The 10,577-nt window shown below is 35.3% G+C and overlaps 1 pseudogene; it reads right to left on the bottom strand.

Moving 5' to 3' along the window:
* Positions 1-9,494: 9,494 nt before the first annotated feature.
* LOC145243265 (U2 spliceosomal RNA) lies at positions 9,495-9,619 on the bottom strand (annotated as a pseudogene).
* Positions 9,620-10,577: the final 958 nt, after the last annotated feature.

Genomic DNA, 10,577 nt, shown 5'->3' with positions numbered 1-10,577 from the left:
CTCTACGTATTTTATTATCAAACCTTAAAATCGATACTTCTTTCGCTTCGGCGTATAGTTGGCGACCCACTCAGTAAAGCAGGAACAGACGCTGACCTTCGCAAGTTATCGAATCATTAAAAGCCTCATCGCTGACACCTCCCTCGCCACGCTGATAACTATGTAATGCAGCGTTCGGTGACTTTCTAGTGGCGACATCTATCGACCGCAAATTGCATCAAGAGGAAATAATTGGACGTATTAACTGAATTTGACCCACGACTTCATTCCCCTAATCTCCCCCATCCTCCACACACACGTGCACGCGGTTTCTGCTAATTTTGTGAAAATAGCCTTACTTCAATCATGACTGACTGGAATGTTTAAAACTTCTTCGACAAAGAGTGACGTGAAACATTTTGAATGTCAACTAAATCGATAACTGTAACCTTCGAAACTGTGGCGATCTGCATCGGGTTTGATTGTACAAAATGATTATGACTAATGTGTTTGATAGTGTAATCAGTACACCAAATATGAAATGTTATAGGGTACAACTCTAAGTAAGGCTTACAGATGACGATGACGATGATGATGATGATGATGATGATGATGATGATGATGATGATGATGATGATGATATTTATTGTACATTCAAATGAATAAATGCGAAAGTTGGGCCCATTTTTCACGTCAATGCTAAAGCCAAAGTCCTATTTCAAGTGAATTCAATTTAACACAGATATTCTATCATCCAAAGCATTTGCATCTACTGCTTGTGTAATATCAGTCGCAAGGTTAACTAACTTGCATATTGTTTTTTTTTGTTTTGTTTTTTCTGGACATTATTGTTTTTGTGTTTGTTTTTCAATTCAATGACTATTATGACTTTAATATGACAAATAGTTCTGCTTTCCAATATTGTTTTATTTCTTGGATAAATATGTAACCTTTGTGTTCAAACGTTCTTTTCTTTAGATGGGCCGACTTGAGTGTCAAAATTTACGATCTGTTTTGAAATTTGAAATTGCAATCAAAAGCTAAATTAGATTTTTTTTCTTTCTTTCTTTACGGTCACATTTTTAAAAAATAAATAAAATTGTATCAAAATTACTGTAATGTTTATTTATCTATATGAATAAATGAGGAAGAGAGAACATTTCGGGCGGGGGGTAAACAAAGTTGTGAATGAAGTGTTTATTATTTTAAATAAATGTTTCAATATTCCAAGTAACAAACTATGCGAAAGAGTACATTGTTAAATTTATTTTTTTATTTTATTTTATTTATTTTTATCTACTTGTGTGCTTATGATTTTTTTATCACTGAGATATGCTCTGTCTATCCCGGCTTTCATACTCCTTATTTGACTATTAGCCAGGCGCAGACAGTGACTCAATAAAGACACCCAGTGCTTGGCTTGGCTTCCTGATTAGAGCAATGAACGCCGTCCCCCACTTCCATCACACTTCCTTCCACTAAAAGTAGGCATCTTGGGGATGCTTGTTTGCCATGTGTATTCAGACGATTATACTGGGCCACTCTTGCCCAGCATGTTTGAAGGTACCGGTTTGACAGTCTGTCTGCTACTGCAGTTCGACCGACAGTACAGAATCCTCAACCCTTTAGTGGCGCTTAGAGCGGCTGCTCTATCAGCAGTTGTATAATATTGGGATGTTTGTAGTGTCATGTGCGTATGAAAAGGAAATCCTGCATTCACTTCCGGTTGACTTTCGCGATACCACTTTCATGTGGACGAGTCGGTAGATGGTCTACTTGTGGTGCATATTTGGAGCTATGCACATTAACTTTGTCCAGCACTTCTCACCCTAAAGCTGAAGCTATTAAATGAAATGACGGCTCAATCCAACAAAACGATCAAACTAGACGCACACGCTGGGAATGCTGATTATATTGTAGTAATGATTCCAATTGATAACACCGATGTCATTGTTCTTTTAAACTTTTTACATCATTACTATATTGGGTACAAGATAACAACCAATAGAAAATTTGCTCTATAATAATAAATGCAAAATCAGCATGAATTAAAATATCATATTAAAGCGTATTTTATGAACGGGCAATGCTAGTATATATATATATATATATATATATATATATATATATATATATATATATATATATATATATATATATTACATTTTCACCCCAAACAAGGCACATTGCCACTTTGGTGTAAGGGGCTACTATCAGGGGTAACATCTACTAGGGTACTATGTAGGGATTTGGGCAGCAAGATGTCTGTTCACGTTACACTTGAACTTCTGCACGTCAGTACAGTTGGGGAAGCAGGGGCCCAGAATGGAATTCCAAAGTCTAGCGGTTCTGGGGAATAAACTACTGGAATAGAAAGATCTTTTACATCTAGGGATCTCTACTGTGTGTGTATATATATATATATATATATATATATATATATATATATATATATATATATATATATATATATATATAAAATAGACACTATTAATTAATAAGCATTGCTGATATTGAAATACAAATTCTAAATTTAACGGTTTAAAAGACAAAAAACAAAGACCAGATTTTTTTCAATAAATAAATACATTTATTTATTAAAACCCAAATTTTCGATTCGTAAAAGAATGCCCTCTCTCTCTCTCTCTCTCTCTCTCTCTCTCTCTCTCTCTCTCTCTCTCTCTCTCTCTCTCTCACACACACACACACACACACACACACATACACAGACATACACACACACATACACACACACAAAAACACACACATACACATACACACACATACACACACACATATATATATATATATAGTAATTTATAAAATATATATGGCGATTAATCGCCATATATATTTTATAAATTACTAACTAGCTCTACTTACGTATTGAGCACTTTTGAAGTAAATACTTAAAGTTTACGCATAAATCTATACTTTCGTATATTAGGTTTATGTGAGTAAATGAAGTAGTTATATATATATATATATATATATATATATATATATATATATATATATATATATATATATATATATATATTGGATATCAAGTATTTTAGAAAGACTTACCGGAGTTCTTAAATTAATGTTTTAATGGTGTCATTAATTTTATATACAAAAATCAGTTCTGCATATATAACACTTCGAGTTCTGCAGACATCAGAAAGATTTAATTTATCTGCCATTCGCTGATTTTCTCAGATGCCAATCGACAGCTGCTCGTACGTAGAACAATAAATGTCAAATCCAGACACATGACTATCAGGCTTAATATGAACCATAGAACTGAACTCTTCGTTACGCTTAAGGATTATATACTAGATGTTAATAGAAGTGAAATATTAATAACCTGTAGGGATATACAAAGTATAATAAACAGACAAATCAACAATAGCACAATACACAGTCCGCCATTTATTGAGGTAAACAAAATATGCAAATGGACACAATTTTACATTGCGGATTTCTATGCATCTATAATTAAATTTAGCTATGCTAAGGCTTTACCATGGAACGAGAGACTACTACACGCCATAAAAACAGTATTTTTCTCTGGTGTCAAAAACGACGTCAAGAAATCAGAATATATATAGGTAAATATATATTTAGGTAAAAATGCACTTTCGTAAATAATTGAATTCGTTCAAAAACATATCGCAAAATAAAAAAAAAACACATAACATATAAGTAAATCGCGATATATCGAAACAGTCGGCGAGATGGACCAGCGGTTAAGGCGGTCAGACTCATTACCGTGGAGTCCCGATTACGAATCTTGCTAGATTCAGCCACTCTGATGAGTCGTAGACGACGAAACACGTGGCAGTGGATAATTATATTTTAAAAACAATATATATACCGCTCCCCATGTGGGGAGTACAAGATTGATTAAAGGAAAAATTATCGCAACTCGCATTTATGTAAAAATGCACTTTCATAAATAATTGAATTCGTTCAAAAACATATCGCAAAAACAAATAATATATATATATATATATATATATACTTGGTGGAACGATAACATTGTCGTCCTAGACAAGACAACATGATTCCATTTCCATTTGATGAAAACCGGGGGGGGGGTTGCAGACCGTCTACTAGTTGGCCAATTGTGTACAAATCCCAAGAGCGATAATAACGTTCTATCATGTTTGAAAGTGACGCAATGTTCAACAAGCGAGATCGGAGATGCGACGCTGTACAACTCATGCTCTCTACTGATACAAGTTATGACAGCAGGACCATTGTCAGCACCCTCAGAATGTAAATCAACGCATCAGACCTACTTTGAAGGTGGTGGAGCGGTAGGTGTGTCAGAAACTTTGTGAAAAATATTGAATAATTCGACCCCCTGTCTTTCCAAGCTTATAACTACTCGAAAAATGTAATTCAAACCCTAATTTTTTTTTCAATTAAAGGAGCAAGAACCAAGGTTTCATTTAAAAAAAAAAAAAAAACAACGTGATTTAAAAAAAAAGGTTTTAAACTTCGGACTTTACAGGTAAATTTCTAAAAAACACTACTTTTTTGTTTTAAATTTGAATATATTATTTATTGATCTTTTATCTTCAATTTGTGATATATAAAACTTTGGTGAGTAAATTAATTATTTACTTTTTAATAGACATTTCAAAATGGGGGGGCGTGAATTAATTCGACACCCTCTCTTTCCAAGCTTATAACTACTCGAAAAATGCAATTCAAACCCTAATTTTTTTTCAATTAAAGGAGCAAGGGCCAAGGTTTCATTTTAAAATAAAACAAAAAAAAACAACGTGATTTAAAAAAAAAAAGTTTTTAAACTTCGGACTTTAAAAAACACTACTTTTTTGTTTTAAATTTAAATATATTATTTATTGATCTTTTGTCTTCAATTTGTGATATATAAAACTTTGGTGAATAAATTAATTATTTACTTTTTAATAGACATTTCAAAATAGGTGGGCGTGAATTTAAGTAAAAACGTTTGTCTAAAATATTATATTCAGTTTATTGGAAAGAGCATAAAATTTTACATTGACCCTGAAAATATCGTAAAAATAGAATCAATAGAAAAATTTTGATAGATTTTTAAAGTTTAAAAATTGAAAAATACTGAACTCGTAAAATTCAATTAATTTCATTACTGTTTTTAAAAAATAAAAAAAATAATATTTCTATTACTTTTTATACAACTTTAATAGATTATTTTGGAAGTATAATCCATAAAGAAAATGAACAACCCAAAAATTCCTACAAAAATTCTGATACACGTAGTGGAGCGGAAGACCAAGGCCGAGAACACCGCCCAATGTCCAGGCAATCATTGAAACTTCCAATAGGCCTATTCGTCAGATTGCCAGATATTTGGGCGTTTTACAGACAACTGTGAATGCATATGTGAAGGAGGACTTAAAGTGTAGGTCCTACAGGCGCCATACAAGCCAGATCTTGACTGAGAAGACAAAGAACCTCAGGCTAATCAAGTCTGGCAGGTTGCTCAACAACTGAAGTATTCCAAGAAGCCAAACATGATTTGGTTCTTTCCAGACGAAAAGAACTTCTGCCAGAACCAGGTTGTATAACAGCCAGAACCATCGTTGGATTGCAGGGTATAATTGGCCACATTAAGTGTATTTGACTCAGCACTTGGTTCCCTCCCCATATGCCTTACATCCTTTCCTACAACTTGATTTCATCTAATGTTATAAAAATCGCTTAATTTTTATCGTGATTGCCTCAAATGTAGCCGAGAGAAACGTTGTGAATCCTAATAAAATTGATAGCAGTGGCTTTCGAACGCCTGTGCGTTCTTCCATGGAGTTGATTGCGTAGAAGATTAAATCGTTAATAGTTCAATCAAACATGCAAGCAACACTAAACATTCAATCATGTAAGAAAACGAGTTCCCGTCAGATCATTGAAGTTAAGCAACGTCCAGTTTTGTAAGTACTGTAGCCCACCTTTCTTGGGAGGTTACGCAAGGATCCCTGATCGTCTTCGAAAACTTCGGCTCGTGATGTCTGGTTCCCTGAGAGGCGGTCACATCAGATTCCTGGTATGCTGAAAACGAATAGCAAGCTCACGCAGACAAGAAATAAAAACAGACACTTGAAATTCTATTCTACTAGAGTTAATTTCACAAAAATACAGACTTTCTACAGATATATACACGTGAAGTTCTTAAGACATTTCTCTTCGGAGACGGCACTCAGGCGGATGGAGAGGAGGGGGTTGGCCACGTCTTCAGGGAGCGATATTCTTATCTCGAGATTCTGCATCAATCTGACTAATTTCGCGCGACATTAGCATTATATAGTCGGGTGTGTGTTCGGGGTGGAAAATTCCCCAAACCAATCAAATTACGACAAGCATTTGGGGAAACTTCGAATTGCTGGTGTGAAATTCACCAATATTTCCAGCTTTGTAATCTGGGACTAAAAAATGTATCTGTTCCCATGACCTTAAAGGTTAAACCCTGTCATTCAGAACCCCTGGCCGAGGTTCCTCAGGCCAGACAATGTCAACGCCATTATTCTAACATTTTCTGTTGTCTTTTTTTCAATAACAATTATATCTCTGAGTTTCACAATAACACAAAATATATATATCTGATTTTTAAAACAATAAAGCACAATATATCTATATATTTCAATTTCAAGCCTTTGTCATATCCGTTGTCGTCCGGGATTAATTAAACAATCTTTTCAAGTCTTTGTGATATCCGCTGTCGTCCGGGATTAATTAAACAATCTTAGCATAGTTACTCGGCCTTCTTCAGGTCCCTGGGAATTCTGAAGCTCCCCAATGAGGGGCAAATCGACCCCTCAGGTTGATCACGTTACAGTACATCGATATATGATCATGAAATCTAGAAGTGTCTATGCAGTGAATTTGTAATACCTTTGGAACTGCAAGTGAAATAATAGGGTAGACTAGCAAGAATCCTTCTGTGTTGCCCCAGTATTACGTCTGGTCATTTTCAATTTCTCCTCGGCATTGGATCAAAAGTAGTGTGCTTAGTGATTGCGCAACTCTTGTTTCAGTATACTTTTTTATAATGAAGGTACCTTTTCGAGTGCATCCGTCGTCTTTTGAGATAAGTGGAGGGACACTTTCATATATCTAAAAAAAATCATGTTCAAACCCTTGAACAACTGACGTTTCGCCGTAAAGGATCATCGGGTTTAACAGTCTTCATAATTAATGTTTTTATTAATTTATGTTAGATTATGTCGGGGAAACATCGGGTGGCCTTTCTGATAGTCGATTTAGAACATCGACTATTATGATTAAAAAAGTAAGATGTAAGATAATGAACGTTATTACTGTTTTGTAAATTATGTAGAAAAATGTATGCAGAGAGAATGTTTGTAAGAAGGCATGTTAAGTAAAATATTGAGAAATAATCAAGGGAGTTGAGTGTTACAATACGAAACAATAAATTTAGCCAGAAAATATGATTGAAAGTTACGTGTTATGTCTTTGTGTAGTCGAATGACGTAAACACAAAGGATTAGTTAGACAATATACAAGCAGAGATCAGAGACAGAGGTGGAGACAGGAGACAGGTCTCAGCTGGTTGCGAATCGTTCAGATGAGGAAGCTATCAGCTGCAGGGAAATAAGAACAATGTAGGATAAGGATCTGCGTGCAATCTTCCAGCAGTAAAACATTTGGAATAAAAGCTGTCTGAAATATAACTGGAGACTCTTGGTCGTTTCTTTGGAAGAAGTGTTCATTTCAGCTTTTGGCAGATTCATCCATCAAGAACCCAGATAAATGAAGATAATATTTCCCTGTTTGGCAAAATAAAATTCCCCCAGAAGATGCTGTGTCCCTTTGTTGTTAAGGTAATGTTTGTTCATAAAATAATATGTCCTGTTTAACTGTATATATGTGTAATGTAAGCATTTATGAACACCAGACGACACAAAGAAAGTTCATTATATACTCAAAATGCATTATATCTACACACGCACGTTATATACACTCCCTTACAAAATAATAATATATAACATTTAATCGTTGTATCTATATATATATATATATATATATATATATATATATATATATATATATAGATAGATAGATAGATAGATAGATAGGTAGATAGATAGTAGAACCCCGGGATACGCCATTAAAAATAAGTACCAACATACAGTACAGTATATAATACACATGTATATAATCAAATAATATTATAAATAACACCGTAAGGCGGGACAAGTACCGTAACAAGAGGTCGAAAAACATCGTATTCCACATCGTAGCCTGAAGAAAAACGTATTCTAAGGGCACCGTATCTCGAGGCTCTTTATATATATATATATATATATATATATATATATATATATATATATATATATATATATATATGTTCACATCATCAGATACTAAGTCTCATTGATCCCTTCGTGTATGTTTCCACGCTCCTGCCCAGAAGATAATTATTATTTACTTTCATATTAAAGAATTTGTTACGCAATCTTAAAAAAGACAGGAATCGTTTAAAAGATAGCATTTCTACTAAACATGAATGGTTGAATTTGAAAGCCATTTTTATAAATATATTCTATGTCAACGTTCACGTATTGAATGCGGTATATGGATAAAAAAACAAGGCCGATAGCCATCAGTCGCGTGCTCTCGTGTAATGAATGAAAGCGTGAATGTAGAATTGACATGAAATTCTTAAAGATAAACTAAAATGACCAAAAAATGGACTGAAATGATTTAAATAAATAAAAAGTAAATGACTTAGAATGATTTTAATGAACTTAAGGATGAATTGAATGACCTTAAGAATGACTTGAATACAAATTAGGCACAAGGCCGATTTTTAATGTGAGGAGTGAAGGGGAAATGGGGACCAACTCCCTGGGGAGTAAGGGAGCTGGATAGTGACAATTGGTATTAAGGGTTGCCCCTACATTGACCAAGGTATTATATGTGTCGTTGCCCCCACATATGGTATTTGCTTGCAGTATCTGCCAGAACAGATACTACACGTTGATCTTGGACAAAAGGCCAAGAAAAGGGTATTTATTTGCTCCCCCACCGAGCAAATTAGGCACGAGGCCGACTTTTAATGTGAGGAGTGAAGGGGAAATGGAGACCAACTTCTCGGGGAGTAGGAGAGCTGGATAGTGACAATTGGTATGAAGGGTTGCCCCATCATTGACCAAGGTCTTATATGTGGGGTTTCCCTCAAATATGATATTTGCTTGCAGTATCTGCCGGAACAGATACTACACTTTGATATTGGCCAAAAGGACAAGAAAAGAGTACTTATTTTCTCCCTCACAGAGCAGATTAGGCACAAGGCCGATTTTTAATGTGAGGAGTGAAGGGGAAATGAGGATCAACTACCTGAGGAGTAATGGAGCTGGATAGTGACAATTGGTATGAAGGGTATTTATTTGCTCCCCCACCGAGCAAAATAGGCAAGAGGACGGTTTCTAATGTGAGGAGTGAATGGGAAATGGGGACCAATTCCCCGGAAAGTAGGGGAGCTGGATAGTGACAATTGGTATGAAGGGTTGCCCCTACATTGACCAAGGTCTTATATGTGGGATTGCCCCCACATATGGTCTTTGCTTGTAGTATCTGCCGGAACAGATACTACACTTTGATCTTGGCCAAAAGGCCAAGAAAAGCTGTATTTATTTGCTCCCCTACATAGCAAATTAGGCACAAGGCCGATTTTTAATGTGAGGAGTGAAGGGGAAATGGGGACCACTCCCCGGGGAGTAGGGGAGCTGGATAGTGACAATTGGTATGAAGGGTTGGTATTTATTTGCTCCCCCACCGAGCAAATTAGGCACAAGGCCGATTTTTAATGTGAGGAGTTAAGGGGAAATGGGGGCCAGCTCCCCGGGGAGTAGGGGAGCTGGATAGTGACAATTGGTATGAAGGGTTGCCCCTACATTGACCAAGGTCTTATATGTGAGGCTGTCTCCACATATGGTCTTTGCTTGCAGTATCTGCCGGAAAAGATACTACACTTTGATCTTGGCCAAAATGCCAAGAAAATCTTAAAAAGCTTAGAACAGCATCTATTAACAACAGACGTTTGATCTTAACCAAAAAGGCAAAACACAAAAGTGTTACGGACAGACCGACCGACCGGCGGAGGTACTTATAGAATCGCTTGCACGCGACTAAAAAACGGTTCGACAAAAAATGTAGCAAATTTAAACATTTTTTCAAACATAGATGCTTCCAGGGAATAAAACTATTTTCGATTATTTACAATTATGATTTACAGAACAGGCCGGAAATGGCTAAAGCAGTTTACGATTTGAAAGCCGCTAAAAATGTAAAAATGTAAACGACACAAAAGGTAGGGCTAGGGTTTTAGAAAGTTTAACCCCTCAAAAAGTAAAGTTGAAAAACTTTCTTTAAAAAAGAAAAGAAATTCGCTCACTGATGTTAAGAAAATTATTATATCTATTCTAAACACGAAATAGAGAGAGAGTGTGAGAGAGAGAGAGGGAGAGAGAGAAAGAAAAAAGAAAGAAAGAGAGAAAGAGAGAAAGAAAAGGAGAACAGTGTTAATTCATCCTAACCTTAATTCAAGGAATAAATGAAAAAGTTGTTTCATTTAATATTGGTTA

This window comes from Euprymna scolopes, chromosome 2, assembly GCF_053919585.1.
Source record: "Euprymna scolopes isolate OS-2025 chromosome 2, ASM5391958v1, whole genome shotgun sequence".
Classification (NCBI taxonomy): Eukaryota; Metazoa; Mollusca; class Cephalopoda; order Sepiida; family Sepiolidae; genus Euprymna; species Euprymna scolopes.
Note: the sequence above shows the minus strand (reverse complement) of the source record. Positions and strands in the feature narration are given on the sequence as shown.